General features: G+C 40.8%; 1 long non-coding RNA gene across 3 annotated transcripts in view; it reads left to right on the top strand.

The window, feature by feature from the left end:
• LOC141141588 (uncharacterized) overlaps window positions 1–19,928 on the top strand; it is an 89,231-nt gene that overhangs the window by 53,616 nt on the left and 15,687 nt on the right. For 2 of the 3 annotated variants that reach the window (XR_012244146.1, XR_012244145.1), the window contains one exon: window positions 15,340–15,404. This is a non-coding gene — a long non-coding RNA (uncharacterized lncRNA). Of the gene's footprint in view, window positions 1–15,339; window positions 16,335–19,928 lie in introns of those variants that run through there. The other variant, XR_012244144.1, reaches the window with a different exon arrangement.

The following is a 19,928-nucleotide window of genomic DNA, read 5'->3' as shown; positions in this document are numbered from 1 at the left end:
TTATATCTCTGAATGGCATTCTATCAAGGGGCAGCTTTGTTAAAGGATCTTTTACCACTTTCCTAAGATAACGGTCTGGACTCATACACAGCCCCCCTTCCCTGCAGTACTGCAGTACACTGGGATGCCGTGATGTGGCCTCTGCAGCTTATGCATGTATTTGCAAATGTGTGCAAACTAAACTCATTTTTAATGTGAACTGTTAGACAAGGACAGGGTAAATTCGATTTGTTGCAGGCTGAGAATTTTTGTTTGTTTTTTTTACATGCTCTGCCCTGCCATATGCTCCTTGCTATAAAGGCCAGTTATAGGTTGGGGTGGTTGCCATTTGTTTGCACTGTTGGTAATTTGGTGCAATGGCACACTGGATATCTTTGCTGCCATTGTGCTATTGCTAGGTGTCCAGTGCATCCCTGTACCTTTAAGAAGGGTTGGGCTCCCTCCAGGCATACTTGCCCTTAATATATCCATTAATATATACTATATGTGCTCCAACTTTGGAGACTCTTAAATTATAGAGTTAGGACTGCAATACAATGGGGTGCCGTGATGTGGCCTTTGCAGCTTACACATGTATTAGCAAGTGTGTGCAAACTAAATAACTTGTTTTTAGGTCCAGTTCACACCAGATGCAGTTCCATTCAGTTCTGTGAGCTCATTTCTGCACTAAAAATGCATGCACAGTGTTTTCAATGTATTCCACTGGCTCTAGTTCACACCATGCAGTCAGTTTCCGGTGCAGAATACATTGAAAACACTGTGCATGCATTTTGTGCAGATAAAAAGCACACAGAACTGAACGGAACTGCATCTGGTGTGAACTAGCACTTAAGGTGAACTGTTAGACGGGGTCAATTTGGTGTGTTGCAGGCTTGCTGGTAAGTGAGCTGGGAATTTTTGTTTGTTTTTTGACAGAAGTCGGGGTATAGTGTATGGAAAATGATTTAACTATAAATTATATGTCTGAATGGCATTCTATGAAGGGGCAGCTTTGTTAAAGGATTTTTTACCACTTTCCTAAGATAATTCTTCTGACCATGGTCTGCCTACCTTCCCCAACGTATCGCACAATCTATAGCTCCCTGTTTTTTTGTGTGGGGGGGCGCGTTAATAATTATTTCAGAGTACAACTCCAGTATGACCTGCTTGCTGTTAATATGATAACTATAGCCCTTCCACTCAACTCTTGCATACTATGGAAGCCATTATTGCTCTTAAGACGATCTTCAATACATGCAATGTCAGGTTATGGGCCTTACTGTTATTTATAAGATAAAGCTGAACTCCAGGCAAACAGATAAATACACAGGTAAAATACATATATGGTACCTGACAAAGAACTAGGTCTTTGTCCATCCAGTTCTAAGTAGGGATGAGATTCAGGTTTGGGACTAGTGATGAGCCAAACAACCTGGGTTCAGTTCGGCAGGGGTTCACTAAACTTCAAATTGAAATCTGTCAAATTAAAAATGTTCTTTTTCTGGGCTATTAGGCAAGGGAGTGTCAAAAAAATAACATGGGGATGGACAGTACCTGAGGGGAACATGTACCAATGCAAAGAAATGCTTTTAAAAATTCCATGTGGCCAGGAGCAACAATTATTATCACTGACCTTTACAAAGGAAAAAAGCATTTTAAGATGCTGAGATGTCATTTCCAGCAAATGACATCTCAGCCTTGCTTGTTTTTTTAAAAGAAAAAAACAGCACACTGGACTCTTATAGTCTGTTATGTATTATGGAGGAACTTTCGAGGGATCTGTGTGCTTTTTTTTTTTTTAAGAAGACAGCAATGCAGTTTTCTTTGCTAGGAATTTAAACTGTCATTTTTTTTGTAAAAAGCAGCCACTGCATCCTTACCAACCACTGATGTCACTTGTCCCTTAACTTATAAAATGGTTGGGGAATGGAGCGGGTTATATCATTGCCTAAATATGGTCACATGGCCATATTTGAACATGGATGTCAACGCTATCCCCCTCCCTTCCCTCTTAGAGCCGATGAGAGCTTGGGTAGCATTCATTCAAAGAGTGTTGCCTTCATGATCAGTCACATGCACCGCATCATCATTTTTTATTTTTTTTTGGTGACATGTATTGTAATTGATGATGGGCTTTCAGACACCTGTGACTTTCCTAAGGAACCAGTGATTGTGTCGTATATAGAAGCAGTAGAAATATTGCTTCTGTACATGATGCACCCACCCCCACCAAAGATGGGGCCAAACGGGCTAAAGTTTGGGCATTCATCTGAACACCCGAACAGCCAAAGTTCGGTCCAAACCTTTTGGACCAAACCTTCGGCTCATCCATAACCACATGCTGTCAGGGTTTGTGAGTAGTTGAGGCCCTGCCCTGTGCTTGCCTTATCTAGTTGCTTACTGCCATGTGGCACACCATGTCTTTTTAAAGAGACAGAGAACAATCCAACTGCTATGTGTTACATTCATCCACACTCCCCTAATGGCTCTAGTAGAAGTTTTGGTATTTCCAGATGGAACTGATGCTGGTAATTTGAAACCTAGGATTCCAGTCATTATTGGGTCTACCCTCCATAGCCTATTTAGACTCTGTTTGGAGGGTTGGAGGCCTTCCCATTTCCAGAGGAACTTTTATGTCCACTAGAGACTTCCTAGCTACTGGATCATTCTGTTCATAGGGTGTCTAAGCATGCTCCAGTGCCGCCCCCAACAGAGCCTGTCTCTAACCCTCCTGAGACCACAGGTAAAACCAGATCTGCAGTCCATTTAATAAGTTATCATTCAGATTCAAAATCCCAATGGTTGGGAGAGGCTATTTTTGGGTGACTGCAGTCTCCTGCAATTGACTCTGGTATACAAGTGATTGTTTCAAGCCTTATTAACACAGTGCAGATGACCCTATATATGAAAGATCAGCTTGCTGTTATAGGTCTTTGGTCTTTTAGAGCTCCTACAGCTGTAAAGACTTTTCTTCTACACCTGCGCTGTGTAAGGCATTCCTCTATGCTGACTGGAAACACCCACAAAATTCCTGAGCTCCACCTGAGATTGTAGTAGAGTATTTCCTCTATCAGAAGGGAACCATTAATAAGTGGGTTGTGCCCAAGGTGGATTCTCCAGGGCCCCATTCAACAGAGATACCACTGGAAAGATTAAAGTCTTACTGATGCCGCGTACACACGACCGGTCTTTCTGGGAAACTAGGTCCGACGTTCTTCCTGACGGACTTTCGTCGGAGTTACGGTGGACTTTCTGAATGAACGGATTGCCCACACACAGACAAGTCCGTTCATTTTGAACGTGACTCGGGTATGACGGGACTAGAAAAGGAAGTCAATCTCGCTGCTTTTATCGGGGAGATTGGCACCTTGCAAGCCCCGTCGCGGGGCATACCAGGCCCTTAGGTCTGGTATGCATTTTAAGGGGAACCCCCTGTGCCGAAAAATCGACGTGGGGTCCCCCCAAAATCCATACCAGACCCCGATCTGAGCACACAGCCCGGCCGGTCAGGAAAGGGGGTGGGGACGAGCAAGCGCCCCCCTCCTGAACGGTACCAGGCCGCATGCCCTCAACATGGGGGGGTGGGTGCTTTGGGGGAGGGGGTGTCCTGCTTCCCCCCACCCCAAAGCACCTTGTCCCCATGTTGATGAGGACAAGGGTCTCATCCCGACAACCCTGGCCGTTGGTTGTTGGGGTCTGCGGGTGGGGGGCTTACGGAATATGGGAGCCCCCTTTAAAAAGAGGGCCCCCAGATCCCAGCCCCCCACCCTATGTGAATGAGTATGGGGTACATGGTACCCCTACCCATTCACCTGGGCAAAAAATGTCAATAAAAAAACACACTACACAGGTTTTTAAAGTAATTTATTAGAGAGGTCCGGGGGTCTTCTTCCGGCTTCGGGGGTCTTCTTCCGACTTGGAGGGTCTTCTTCCGACTTCGGGGGGTCTCTCCAGTTCTTCTCCGCTGTCTCCGGCCTCTTCTCCCATTGTTTGACCTCTTCTCCGCGGGTCTTCTGCCGGGCTCCTTCGCTATCTTCTGTTCTTTTGCCGCTCTTTTGCTAGCCTTCTGCTTTCTGCCTTCTTGTCTTCCTCCCTCTTCTCTTCTTGCGATATTGACACGGCGCTCTCTCTGGCTGGAATGCTCTCTGAGCGCTCCGATGTGACTTATATATGTGGTTACCCCGCCCCTTATGCCGTCACAGTCCCTGGGCATGCTGGGACTGTGACAGCATAAGGGGGCGGGGTCACCGGGTGATGTTGACCACGCCCCCCTAAAACATCACAGACCCAGCATGCCCAGAGACTGTGATGGCATAAGGGGGTGGGGTCACCGCCTATATAAGTGTGTACGCGGCATTACAGTACCTTTGGGGATTTCACTGATATATATATAAATAAATAAATAAATATATATATATATATATATATATATATATATATATATATATATATATACAAAAATAATAAAATGCAGCGCTAGGTGAAATATAACAGGTTTTTTGTGTCTGGAGGGGTGAGTGACCACCCTACATATATTTGTAATGTGTGTATTCATCAAACATGTGTATAGTGGTATTTAAAAATTGCAATAATCACATAAAACATAAATTCCAATTATTATAAACAGTGTCCATAGTGTGATGCAAACTCATTGCCAGCAGCACTGTGATGTACATAACGAGAGGAAACCATATGTGAATTCTTAGATCAAGTGGGTAATCCTCATGCATCCGGACTCCATATGGAAATGAAAGGGGTAAATGCGCTTACCAGAAGGGATGGACACTCTCACTGTACGGCAGGGTGTCATACAGGCTTACGGATCTATAGATCCCAGGGATGTTTGCTGGAAGCTTGCTGGAGGGTGCTGGTAATGGATACCAGTAAACACATCCGAGGCGACCTTGGGAGCAGGATGGTCTGTAAATCCTTAGGTGGATGGATGGGTTCCCCTCTTGTAGCACACAGGTGACTGAAAAATGCAGTTCTCACCACGTCAGATGGAATCCATGTAAGGAAAGAAAGGGAATCTCCACATGGTGCATGAACCAGTAAAAAAAGGGTTATTCAAAACCATCAGAAACAAAACGGATGTTTCACAAACTTCAGATAAAATGGTTAAAATAGTGATCACAAATCAAGTAGAAAAATGGTTTGCGTGGTAACATGGTAACGGCTTCAGCTTCACTGAAAGAACTGCATACCACTATACACATGTTTGATGAATACACACATTACAAATATATGTAGGGTGGTCACTCACCCCTCCAGACACAAAAAACCTGTTATATTTCACCTAGCGCTGCATTTTATTATTTCTATTTATATTTCTACACAGTTACTACACTGGTGATGCTGGCTGCCATTACACCTTAAAATTTTTTTTTTTTCTAGTAGCGCAACAATATCCCCCTCTTTTTTTGTTTCTATTTACAATATATATATATATATATATATATATATTTTTTTTTATCAGAGACCCTAGAGAATAAAATGGTGGTCATTGCAATATTTTATGTCACACTGTATTTGCGCAGCAGTTTTTCAAATGCAATTTTTTTGGGAAAAAATATATTTTAATGGATTTTAAAAAAACAGTAAAGTTAACCCAATTTTTTGTATAATGTGAAGAATGAGGTTATGTCCAGTAAATAGATACTTAACATGTCATGCTTTAAAATTGCTCACACGGTCATGGAATGGCAACAAACTGCAGTACTTAAAAATCTCCATAGGCGACGCTTTAGAATTTTTTACAGGTTACCTGTTTAGAGGAGGTCCTGCACTAGAATTATTGCTCTCACTCTAACAATTGCGGCGATACCTCACATGTGTGGTTTGAACACCATTTACATATGCAGGCACGACGTAAGTATGTGTTCGCTTCTGCGCATGAGCACGGAGGGATGGGGCACTTTACATTTTTTTTGTTTTCTTATTTATTTTAGTTTTTTCGTTTTATATGTACACTGATGAAATGATGAGAAAGCTCCCGTAGAGGTGCTTTCTAATCATTTCTGTTCCTGGCAGCAGAGACTGTCACCCTTTCTTGCTCTACCCCCCCCCCCAACAAAAAAAAGTTGAATTATTAAAAAAAAAACGGGAATGGGAATTAAAGTGGGGACTGAAAATGAAAAAAAGAAAAGAGGATGCTGACAGTAGCGACAGAAAATACTCTGTTAGTGCAACAATGTTTAGTGCAGTGATGGCAAACCTTGGCACCCCAGATGTTTTTGAACTACATTTTCCATGATGCTTAACTGCACTTCAGAGTGCATGAGCATCATGGGAAATGTAGTTCCAAAACATCTGGGGTGCCACGGTTCGCCATCACTGGTTTAATGTGTGCAATAGCTCTACATGCAAATATCCTACTCCTAAGTTTTTTCCTAATCTCTCCCCCATCCACAGTGCCTTACTCCCTTCTATGACTGTTTTTGCCACTGAAATCATAGCTCACACAAAAATCCCACTAGTTGTAGCTAGCTTGTATATTTGTGATTTACTGTTTTTATGTGAATAACAATTATAAAATCCTTTTTTCTTTTAGCTTCTCTAATTTTTTCATTTTCTTGTAGCTCATCTGTTTTTAGCTATCCACACGTAAAATAGAATAGAAAGCTATTGTCATGTTTTGAAGTCATACTGGTTACTTAATTAGTGATTCTGATGATTTTGACAGTTTGATGAAGGTGTATAGGGATATTTTGCCAAAATAATTGGGGCTTCTGTAATCATAACAAGGTTAAGAAGGTATGTGCTAAACACTGTATACAGTAAAGCCATTTGGACCTTTTCAATTCTGGAAAATGTTGTCAAAGTACCTGTTTTGGGTATTACCTTTTGCTCCTGTGTACCGGCTCAAATATAATCTTACTTTTTAATGCAAACCAATATTGCAGGAATGCTTCATAGACTGGTAATTGATAGCCACTACCCCTGCATGCTAGAATATAGGACTATTTGACTTGGCAAAGGTTCATCTTCAAGATTTGTAGCTACTAGGGCTCTTGATCAGTAACATCCGCTGCATTGTATACAGAATGGAACATACAAAACTATAATAAATGAGCTCTGGCAGCTCTGAAAACAAACCATGCAAAGTCTTTCCTAACCAGTTTTACAGACAATGAGTTCATTTTACCAGAATTTTTAATTTCTGTTCACACAGCTACACAATGCTACATATTGTGATAAATGTACTTTTGAGACTGTTAATCAAAGTTATTCATTGTATTGTGGGTGTATTAGTTTCTACATATGTAAAATTACAGAGATGTTTTGCCAACAGAATGGATATGTTCATTCAAGGGCTCATGCACACTACAGCTCAAAGAAGCTCCTACAGGCTTTTGAGCTTTTTTGAGCTCTCATCTTTTATACCTGGAAACTCCCCTCTGTGTTAGCCAATGTGTCCATGCATGCTATGGCTTTTTCGGGTTATTATAGACAGAAAAACCTCCCACCAAACTTGCGTTTTTGAGGGGAGCTTTTGAGCAGAAAAGACGACTAAGGGCCCAAAAACATGCAAATACGCAGGAAAAAGCATTAAAAAGCATGAAAAAGCTCAAAGCAGCTCGAAAACACACAAAAAATAGGAAAAATTAGCTGAGGGTAAGGTTTCTGAAAAAAATGCTTATGTTCAAAAGCTTCTTCAAACTGAAAGCAGCTTTTTTTTTGAGTTGCAGTGTGCGTAAGCCCTAAAAGCACAATTCAGTGATGTAAAGTTACCCAAGGTAACCAATAAGATTTTATCCTTTATCTGTTAAGAATGCCAAAACAAAGAAAGGTGGCTTCTTTTATTTTTTTTGTGAAAAAAATTTATTAGGTTTCATAGTACAAAAATATAAATCATCAAAGCTTATATAGCTGTAGAGCTCGAAAACACAAGGCTCAGTGTATTATGCATACATATGAGTAGGGATGAGCCTACACGGCGGCCCTGTGTAGTGTGTTTCAGTGTTCGGAGATAGAGAAAGAGAGAGACAGACAGTGTAATTTGATTTAAGTTAGATAGAGTAGGCAGGTCGAGTCAGTTAGCTGCAGATACAGTGTATTGTGTATATATATGCATCCCAGGAGTTGTATATATATATATATATATATATATATACACTGTATTCAGTTTAGCTAGAACCTGTTCTTCTCTTCCTAATGTACTGACAGGCAGGCAGGTGTTTTTACAGTATTTCCAGCTACTGTACTATGTACCCTGCACAGTCTGACCTACAGTATAGCAACCTGCAGCTAGGTGCTTGTGTAGGCTCATTGAAGTATTTCCAGCTACTGTACTGTGTACCCTGCACAGTCTGACCTACAGTATAGCAACCTGCAGCCAGGTGCTTGTGTAGGCTCATTGAAGTATTTCCAGCTACTGTACTGTGTACCCTGCACAGTCTGACCTACAGTATAGCAACCTGCAGCCAGGTGCTTGTGTAGGCTCATTGAAGTATTTCCAGCTACTGTACTGTGTACACTGCACAGTCTGACCTACAGTATAGCAACCTGGAGCCAGGTGCTTGTGTAGGCTCATTGAAGTATTTCCAGCTACTGTACTGTGTACCCTGCACAGTCTGACCTACAGTATAGCAACCTGCAGCCAGGTGCTTGTGTAGGCTGATTGAAGTATTTCCAGCTACTTTACTGTGTACCCTGCACAGTCTGAACTACAGTATAGCAGCCTGGAGCCAGGTGCTTGTGTAGGCTCATTGAAGTATTTCCAGCTACTGTACTGTGTACCCTGCACAGTCTGACCTACAGTATAGCAACCTGCAGCCAGGTGCTTGTGTAGGCTCATTGAAGTTATTCCAGCTACTTTACTGTGTACCCTGCACAGTCTGACCTACAGTATAGCAACCTGCAGCCAGGTGCTTGTGTAGGCTCATTGAAGTATTTCAAAATACTGTACTGTGTACCCCGCAAGTCTCACCTACAGCATAGCAACCTGCAGCCAGGTGCTTGTGTAGGCTCATTGAAGTATTTCCAGCTACTTTACTGTGTACCCTGCACAGTCTGACCTACAGTATAGCAACCTGCAGCCAGGTGCTTGTGTAGGCTCATTGAAGTATTTCCAGCTACTTTACTGTGTACCCTGCACAGTCTGACCTACAGTATAGCAACCTGCAGCCAGGTGCTTGTGTAGGCTCATTGAAGTATTTCCAGCTACTTTACTGTGTACCCTGCACAGTCTGACCTACAGTATAGCAACCTGCAGCCAGGTGCTTGTGTAGGCTCATTGAAGTTATTCCAGCTACTTTACTGTGTACCCTGCACAGTCTGACCTACAGTATAGCAACCTGCAGCCAGGTGCTTGTGTAGGCTCATTGAAGTATTTCAAAATACTGTACTGTGTACCCCGCAAGTCTCACCTACAGCATAGCAACCTGCAGCCAGGTGCTTGTGTAGGCTCATTGAAGTATTTCCAGCTACTTTACTGTGTACCCTGCACAGTCTGACCTACAGTATAGCAACCTGCAGCCAGGTGCTTGTGTAGGCTCATTGAAGTATTTCCAGCTACTTTACTGTGTACCCTGCACAGTCTGACCTACAGTATAGCAACCTGCAGCCAGGTGCTTGTGTAGGCTGATTGAAGTATTTCCAGCTACTTTACTGTGTACCCTGCACAGTCTGAACTACAGTATAGCAGCCTGGAGCCAGGTGCTTGTGTAGGCTCATTGAAGTATTTCCAGCTACTGTACTGTGTACCCTGCACAGTCTGACCTACAGTATAGCAACCTGCAGCCAGGTGCTTGTGTAGGCTCATTGAAGTTATTCCAGCTACTTTACTGTGTACCCTGCACAGTCTCACCTACAGTATAGGAACCTGCAGCCAGGTGCTTGTGTAGGCTCTTGACGTATTTCCAGTTACTGTACTGTGTGCCCTGCACAGTTGCACCTACAGTATAGCTACCCGAAGACAAGTGCAGGGGTTATCATACTAATAATACTACAGGCAGGCAGTTGATTCTGCTAGCTGCAGTATAATTGGTATATATATATATATATATATATATATATATATATATATATATATATATATATATATATATATATATATATATATATATATATATATATATATATATATATATATATATATATATATATATATATATATATATATATATATATATATATATATATATATATATATATATATATATATATATATATATATATATATATATATATATATATATATATATATATATATATATATATATATATATATATATATATATATATATATATATATATATGGGTGGCACAGTGGTCTAGTGGGTAGCACTCTCACCTAGCAGTAAGAAAGGTCGCTGGTTCGAATCCCAACCATGACACTACCTGCCTGGAGTTTGCATGTTCTCCCTGTGCCTGCGTGGGTTTCCTCCGGGTACTCCGGTTTCCTCCCACACTCCAAAGACATGCTGGTAGGTTAATTGGATCCTGTCTAAATTGTCCCTAGTATGTATGAATGTGAGTTAGGGACCTTAGATTGTAAGCTCCTTGAGGGTAGGGACTGATGTGAATGTACAATGAATATGTAAAGCGCTGTGTAAATTGACGGTGCTATATAAGTACCTGAAATAAATAAATAAACAAAATATATATATATGTATATATATATATATATATATACATACCAGTTTTGTGCAGCTCACTGCAGGCCAATAGTATGTCTGGAAAGCCAACAAGGAGAGGCAGACAGTCACAAGCCAATAAAAGAGGGCAAGCAGGCTCTGTGTCTAGAGGCAACAGTGCTGGTCATGGACACCGTGCATCCTCATCAGCACGTGGCCGTGGGATACGCTTGGCCTTTTTTTCAGCAGCTGGCCATGTGCTCAGCTGGCAGACCTCCAAAAGGAATTTAACCTGCCCAAGAACCGCCTAAACTGTGACATGCCCACCAGGTGGAACTCAACGTTGGCCATGCTGCAGTGGCTGCACACGCAGCAGAGGGCCATCAATGAGTACCTGTGTGACTATGGCACCAGGACAGGGTCAGGGGAGCTTGTTTTTTTCCCCATGCCAGTGGGCCATGATCAGGGATGCATGCACTGTCCTGTCACCATTTGAGGAGGCCACGAGGATGGTGAGCAGTGACAGTGCATGCATCAGTGACACTGTCCCTCTTTTCCACCTGTTGGCACACGCTGCGTGGAATAATGGACAGGGCACTTGAGGCAGAACAGAGGCAGGAAGAGGAGGACTTCCTTAGCTCTCAAGGCCCCCTTTATCCAGACAGTGTTTCTGCGAGCCCGCCGATCACACAGGAAGAGAAGGAGGAGGAGGAGGGTTGTGTCAGCATGGAGGTGGAGCCTGGCACTCAGCATCAGCAGCAGTCTTTAAGGGATCATTTACAGTCCCAAGAAACCCATGGACTTGTACGTGGCTGGGAGGAGGTGGCTGCGGATCATATCGTCCTTAGTGACCCAGAGGACTCCGGGCCGAATGCCTCAGCAAACCTACGCTGCATGGCCTCCCTGATCCTGCAAAGCCTGCGGAATTATCCTAATATTCATGGTATCAAGGAGAAGGATCAATACTGGCTGGCAACCCTCCTTAATCCACGTTACAAGGGTAAGGTTGACCTTATCTTGCCATGGAAGAGGGAGCAGAGGATGAAACATCTTCAGGAGGCCTTGCAGAAAGGTCTGTGCAACGTGTTCCCAGAGACTGGGAGGTTACAAACTCCTGTTCCTGGACAACGTGTTGCTGAGGCTTCGGTCAGTCAAAGAAGGAGTGGTGGAGAAGGTGGCCATCTGACCGATGCGTTCAGACAATTTTTTAGTCCGCAGCCCCAAGGTATGATCGATTCCAGCAACCATCGCCTGTGTCTGTTTTACATGGTGCAGGAATACCTAGGGGCAAGATCTGACTTGGACACCTTTCCCACCGAAAATCCTCTGGGTTACTGGGTCTTGAGGATGGATCACTGGCCAGAGCTTGCACAATATGCAATTAGGCTACTGGCCTGTCCTGCATCCAGCGTTCTTTCGGATGCACATTCAGTGCTGCTGGAGGCTTTGTAACCAATCACAGGGTGCGTTTGTCCACCGACTCGGTCGATTGACTGACCTTCATAAAAATTAATCAGTCTTGGATCACCACCAGCTACCAAGCACCAGATACTGATGTAATGGAATAATTTTTTTTGAAATGTCAGACCTCTTCAAAGACTGCCTATGCTGATGCTGAGTGACTATCCTGTTATGCTGAGTAATTATCCTCTTCCTCCTTAATGATCATGCTGATAGCTTGTAAGAACATTTTTGGTTCTGGGCGCCGCTACCAGTGCCTTAGGCCCAATTTTTCAGCCCCTGTTTAACAGGGGCGTGTAATTACAATTTTTGATGCAATTCTTTGCAGCAGGGCTAGTTCCTGCGCTCCAACTACAGTATCTGTGAGGGGTTGCAGTGTTGTGGCACCAGCACCAGTGCCTAAGGCCCAATTTTTCAGCCCCTGTTTAACAGGGGCGTGTAATTACAATTTTTGATGCAATTCTTTGCAGCAGGGCTAGTTCCTGCGCTCCAACTAGAGTATCTGTGAGGGGTTGCAGTGTTGTGGCACCAGCACCAGTGTCTAAGGCCCACTTTTTCAGCCCCTGTTTAACAGGGACATGTAATTACAATTCTTGATCTAATATTTCACAGCAGGGCCCATTCCAGCGCTCACCAAGAGTAACTGTGAGGACTTACAGTGTTGTGGCACCAGCACCACCACCATCACCAAAGACCCAATTTTTATGCCCCTGTTCAACAGGGGCATGTAATTACAATTCTTGATCTAATATTTCACAGCAGGGCCCTGTGAGGGCTTACAGTGTTGTAGCAACACCAACACCTAAGGCCCAAATTTCTGCAGAGTATATAGAACAGGACTCTACTTTCAAACATCCAACTTACAAACGACTCCTACTTGCAAACGGAAGGAGACAGCAGGAAGTGAGATGAAATCTACCCCTAGGAAGGGAAATTCTCTCCTGTAAGAGTTAATATGGGAAAAACGTTTCTCCTTTCCACTGATGCTTTATCACCAATCCTTGTTTCACTAAAAACCCCAAATTTTCAAAAAACATTTGTCAGTGGGACAAAAAGTGAGATGAAATCTTCTGAAGAGGAGCACAGACAGCAAAACAAATGTCACAGGGGTGATAACTCTTCCCTATGTTTTCCAAAAAGCTTAAAATAGATTGTTTGGCTGGAGCTAAACACATTAAAAATGTACCAGTTCAAAATTACAAACAGATTCTACTTAACAACAAACCTACAGTCCCTGTCTTGTTTGCACCGCCTGTATACTGCTGTTCAGAGTATATAGGGCCTGGTAATTTGGGTGCGGGGCTCCCCTTAATATCCATACAAGACCCAAAGGATCTGGTAATGGACTGGGGGGTACCCATGCCGTTTGTCTCACTGACTTTCATCCATCTTGCCAGGACCCGACATTACATTAAAGGCGCAAGCAGTTTTAAATGACTTTTATTCCTTTAAAAATATAATTTTGTGCAGGGACTGTTCTAAGAACGGGAAGCATGCAACACTTTACAGGCATACTATAGACACCCCCCAGGTATGATATTTAAAGCAATATTCACTTTTTTTTTTTTTTACTTTAAGCATCATTAAAATCACTGCTCCCGAAAAAACGGACATTTTTAAAACCTTTTTTTGCATTGATATTTGTCCCCTGGGGCAGGACCCGGGTCCCCAAACCCTTTTTAGGACAATACCATGCAAATTAGGCTTTAAAATTAGCACTTTTGATTTTGAACGTTCGAGTCCCATAGACGTCAATGGGGTTCTAACGCTCGTGCAAATTTTCAGTCCGTTCGCAGGTTCTGGTGCGAACCGAACCGGGGGGGTGTTCGGCTCATCCCTACATATGAGAGAGAAAGGTGGTTTCTAAGGACTAACATGCTTTCTACAGTGCTATTATTGACCTATTGAAATACTGCAATTGATATCTTATTGCAACAGTTGTTAAGCTAGGTATAAACTAGTGGTTTTTTTTTAATGTTTTTTATTGTAAGAATATTTGTTTACTCTTCTAATAATTAGTAGGGTCAAATTGACGTACGTTTTCAGCCACAGTGACAAGAAAATTAGAATGATTAGTATGGACAATTCTTCTCCTACATATTTCTAATACCATGTACACACGATCGCACATTCCGACAACAAAATCCATGTTTTTTTTCTGACGAATGTTGGCCCAAACTTGTCTTGCATACACATGGTCACACAAATCTTGTCGAAAATTCCAAACGTCAAAAACGCGGTGACGTACAACACGTATGACGAGCCGAGAAAAATGAAGTTCAACAGCCAGTGCAGCTCTTCTGCTTGATTCCGAGAATGCATGGAATTTTGTGCATCGGAATTGTGTACACAGGAATGGAATTTCCAACAACGGATTTTGTTGTCGGAAAATTTGAGATCCAGATCAGATGTTTGTCAGGAATTCCGACGGAAAGTGTCCGATGGAGCCTACACACGGTCGGAATATCCGACAACAAGCTCTCATCGAACATTTCCCGTCGGAAAATCCGACCGTGTATATGTGGCATAACAGTGTATGTGCTTTTTGTTTGGTAAAGTCCACTCGTTGCAAAATTGAATGTTAAAAGCAGACAAAATCTTGAACTACTTTGAAATAAAATTAAAATATTCAGAGAATTTTCATACTCTAGTAGTGTATACCCAGTTTTTACCCAGACAGTTAGCAAATCATTGCATTGGGTAAACTTCTCTGCCTCTAGTGACCAGTCTATACATTTTACATTTAATACAATAACAAAACTATGAAAGTGCAGATATGTAAAATGCAAACATGCAAACATTATAATAAAAAATACAACATTGTGATTACAACCCAAATATCAGCTTAGTAAAAACATGTTCTGTTTATAGTGAACCTGGCAGCAGTAAAAATAAAAACCTGAATACTACACAACCTTGCACTGTAAAACATTTGTAAAATATCTTACAGTGCAAGGTTGTGTAATATTCAGGTTTTTAAAATGTCAAATATTTGTAATTGACACCTATATAAAAGTGTATATAAACCAAACAATTACATTCTCTTATTGACTCTTTTTTTGTCTACTAAATATACCACTGAAAGTGTTTTGTTATTGATGTTTAATAAGTGCAAAAAAAAAGATTGATCCTGCCAGAATTCCAAAGCTGTCCTGTGTACACTAAAGTGTTATTGCTGTTAGCAATGTTATCAGCCCTACCCAGTTCACTTCTGTGAACTGCATAACACCCCCCCCCCCCCACACACACACACACACACACACATGGTAGATGAGGAGAGCAGGAAATGTACTATGGTTATAATAAACTTTCTCTTCCATAGATACAGTACAGTGAGTGAGCATTGTCATCAAAGGTTGGAAAATCTTTTACTGGCACAATTACCAGGTAAAAATAAGAGGAAAAAAGTCAGAAAAATAAAGCCAAAGCAGTTATACCATCTAAGTACCGGTAAGCTGAAATATTATAAATTTTGTACCTGGGTCAGCATACCAGTAAGTATAACACCACCTTTTTTATTATTTTGTTGCACAAAGAAGTGAATCAAATGTTTGGTAGATGTTTTGGAAGTTTTACTATTCATCATAAAAAATATTCATTTATTTTTTGTTTACAAACTATTTTATTCAGGGAAAAATGGTGATACATGTAAATACAGATCAACAAACAAAAATGTATTGTAAAAAAAAAAAAAAAGGAATGAAAATGTGCAGCATTACATTACACTAAAATATATGCCGGACCCTCAAGGTGGGGCCTACCTAATTAATATGTCAAAAAGGGTGAAACAATACTAAAATATGGGGATCGGTTACCCTCAAAAACGTTAGAGTGAAAATGACAAAATGAAAAAAGGAGAAGAAGGAGAGGATAGAAGCTTACGGTATAGAGATTGAATGACAAACTTGATATAAAAACCTGTAATAGCTCAAACAAACCCCGTGGTAGCACATATCTATGGAACTTCACTCATCATAGAAACATGATTAGCAAAAAAGATTTATTGGTGTCAAAGAAAAGAAAAAGACATTAAAAAACACAATACATTTTTTAGCATTGTTTAACAGGAAGCAGGAAGTGACACACGTGGACACATATGTGAGCATCCATTTAAAGCCTGGATGATCCACATGGTGAGGGGACAGCATTGGCAATGGCAACCAGCCTCTGATGCAGCTGACAGGGATCAGTTAAACCAGTGAGGCCAGTACGGCCCATCTCTGGACTACATGCCTTTGACCCATATATAGTTCTACATACTTTTGAACTATGTTGAACTATGGCTGCGGTTTTCGAAGACAAGGGAGGAGCTTATCCCGGGATCCTGGACCTGTGGACTTGATTACAAGTTCATAAGTATTAATATATTTACCATTCTGTGGAAAGGACTATTATTTTCTGCAAAGGAACTTCTTCATTTTGCTAAAAAATATATTTAAATTTATTATTAGGGGTTGGAGACTTCACTATATGCACCACCTCCCTTAAATGAGTTAAAAAAAGTACCAAAAGGAGCAGAATTGGAGTTTTAACCACTTAAAGACCGACCCTCTTTCTGAGATTTGTTGTTTACAAGGTAAAAACTGTTTTTTTTGCTAGAAAATTACTTAGATCCAAACATTATACATTTTTTTTCTAACACCCTATAGAATAAAATGGCGGTCGTTGCAATACTTTCTGTTACACCGTATTTGTGCAGCGGTCTTACAAGCGCACTTTTTTTGGAAAAAATACACTTTTTTAAAATAAAAAATAAGACAACAGTAAAGTTAGCCCAATTTTTTTATATATTGTGAAAGATAATGTTACGCTGAGTAAATTGATACCCAACGTGTCACGCTTCAAAATTGTGCCTGCTCGTGGAATGGCGACAAACTTTTACCCTTAAAAATCTCCATAGGCGACGTTTAAAAAATTCTACAGGTTACATGTTTAAGTTACAGAGGTGGTCTAGGGCTAGAATTATTGCTCTCGCTCTTCCAATTGCGGCGATATGTGTGGTTTGAACAGCGTTTTCATATGCGGGCGCTAGTCACGTATGCGTTCGCTTCTGAACGCAAGCTCATCTTTCTTATTTATTTTACTTTTTTTTTACATTTTTACACTTTTTTTTTTTAAATTGTGTCACTTTTATTCCTATTACAAGGAATTTAAACATCCCTTGTAATAGAAAAAAGCATGACAGGACCTCTTAAATATGAGATCTGGGGTCAAAAGAACCTCAGATCTTATATTTACATCAAAATGCAATAAAAAAAATTGTCATTATTTCAAAATGAAATAAAAATGGCCCTTTAAGAGCTATGTGCGGAAGTGACGTTTTGACGTTGGTTCTGCCCTGCAGTGATATGGAGATGGGTGGCCATCTTCCCCTCACTCGTCTCCATACTCAGCAAGGGGACAGACGCGATCGCCTCCACTGCTGCAGACGGCTCTGGTAAGCGGCGAAGGGCACCGGATCGCGGCGGGAGGGGGGCCCCTCTCCTGCCATGGATAAAAGTGATCTTGCGGCAAATCCACCACAGAGACCACTTTTATCTTGTAACAGACTACCCACTGAAAAGGAGGATACCGGGGTTATGGCAGCTAGCTGCTGCCATAACAACGATAACCTCCTTCAAAGTCATTATGTAAAATGACGGTGGGTGGTCCGGAAGTGGTTAAGGTGCAAAAAGAAAAAAAATCTATGAAAATTGATATAAAAAAAAATATACATTTTATTACATAAACATAATTAAAAAAAGGGAAGAAAATAGTTAAAAAAGGGGGCAAATAGAGCCCTATGGTCACAATACAAAAGAATGGTTGACTCTACATGTTTCACCACAATCGTGGCTTCTTCTGGAGCTTTTGTAGGACCTTAATACAGTACCACCCTTCAGAATGATCACGGTTCCGAAGAATCCTCAGGACCCGCCAAGAGGTCCAATGAGGTGTCTGTGTGCCACAAAATAGGAGGGAACAATAACCCTGCAACCACACCCTGTTATAATGCGAAGTTAACAAATTGATCAACTGATACTTATATCCTTTTCCTTGTCAAAAGAAGTTTATTGAGTATACAATGTTATAAAGATACATAAAGTAAGTTTACAAGGATCTATAAAGTAAGCTCATTGTTTTACAGTAGGGTTTATATAGGTAAATATCATGAAATTTCAAATATTAAACATTGGGTTCACGTAAACCTAAATTAAAGATATATATCATTTCCTTAGTTACTTTTGTAGGTATTTAAATGATTTATACCTACTATACATATTGTTTACAAGTAGAGTGTATATAGGTCAAATAAATTCTGATAATGAGCTTTAATCGTAAGGTGGAGAAAAGGAAAGAGAAAGAAGAAAAAGGGTTGAAAGGTAGAGGTATGGTCCACAAGGTTGTCCAGCTCGTCAGTTTATTATTCTTTTTAGTTCTCTTTGAAGCCTTAGAATGGGTGTCTCTGTAAGTCATTTAATCTGTTACCATGGCAACAGGACAGAGTCATTGAAGTTTGACAGGAACTGTTGTTTTATCCAGGGATGCCAAAGTTTTTCAAATTTTGGAATTTGATTTTGATCGATGGCTACCATCTTAGCATGGGACATTGTATTATTCATTCTGTGAATTGTTTCTGCTAGTACCAATGTAGGAGATTTCCATGCCTTGGCCACTGTTTGTTTTGCAGCCGTTATTAGTTGGATCATAAGTTTGAATTGAGAGAGTGTTAACCATTCCGGTTTTAGATTAAGTAAAGTTAAATATGGATCTGGTTGTATTATTTTTTAAAATATTTTAGATGCAATCACGAAGACTTCCTTCCAGAAGGTTTGGATTACTGGGCACGTCCACCATATGTGTAAATATGTGCCTATTTCTGGGCATCCTCGAAAACAAAGAGCTGAGGTATTAGGTGAATATTTTGCCACTCTAGCGGGTACAAGGTACCAGCGAGTTAGGACTTTATAATTTGTCTCCAGTGCTAAGATGTTGGGTGAAGATGACTTAGATGTGAGCCATATGTTAGACCAGTCCGTGTCTTCTAAAGTTCGTCCCAGGTCCTCCTCCCACCTCTGAACGTAAGAGGGTCTATTAAGATTTGCTACTCCATATAATTGATTATAAAGTGATGAAATTGTACCTTTAGCAAATGGATCTTTTGTACAGATTGATTCAAAAATGGATAATTGGGATAATGGTGTATCCCCCTTTAGGAATGGTGTATAGAAATTTTTGATTTGGAGATATCTAAATATCTCAGAGTTTGGTAGATCATATTTTTCTCTAAGCGATGGGAATGAAAGGAATGATTTAGATGCTATGAAGTCATTTAGTGTCTGAATGCCTGATGTTGTCCAAGCTTTAAAAGAATTTGGGTAGATCCATGCCGGATAAAAGGCCGGATTTCTGATAAAAGAAAGGAGAGGATTGTGTGGAGATTGTAACTGATATTTGGTTTTTAGTTTACCCCAGAGAGATAAGAAGTGTTTAGTTATGGGATTATGAATTTTAAAGCGGTCTTTAGGATCAAGCCATAATAAATTTGATATTAATAGAGGGTCATTTTCTGAAGCCTCTATAAATACCCATAATGGGATTTCCTGTTTTGCATGGTATTTGGACAGACTGGCCAAATGTGCTGCTCTGTAGTAGTTAGTAAAATTAGGGTATCCCAGGCCTCCTTTATTTTTGGGAAGATGTAGTGTGTGTATAGGTATACGTGGTTTAGAAGAGCCCCATATAAACGAAGTTGCTCTTTTTTGTACTATTCTCAAAAAATAGGAAGGAATTGGAATAGGGAGGACTCTGAATAGATAAAGCAATTTGGGTAGAATAGTCATTTTGATTGCATTAATCTTCCCTATCCAGGATAAAGGAAGTTGCGACCATTTTTTTATTAGATTTGTCATCTGTCTTAATACAGGAGGA

Source organism: Aquarana catesbeiana, linkage group LG04, assembly GCF_042186555.1.
Source record: "Aquarana catesbeiana isolate 2022-GZ linkage group LG04, ASM4218655v1, whole genome shotgun sequence".
Classification (NCBI taxonomy): domain Eukaryota; kingdom Metazoa; phylum Chordata; class Amphibia; order Anura; family Ranidae; genus Aquarana; species Aquarana catesbeiana.
Note: the sequence above shows the minus strand (reverse complement) of the source record. Positions and strands in the feature narration are given on the sequence as shown.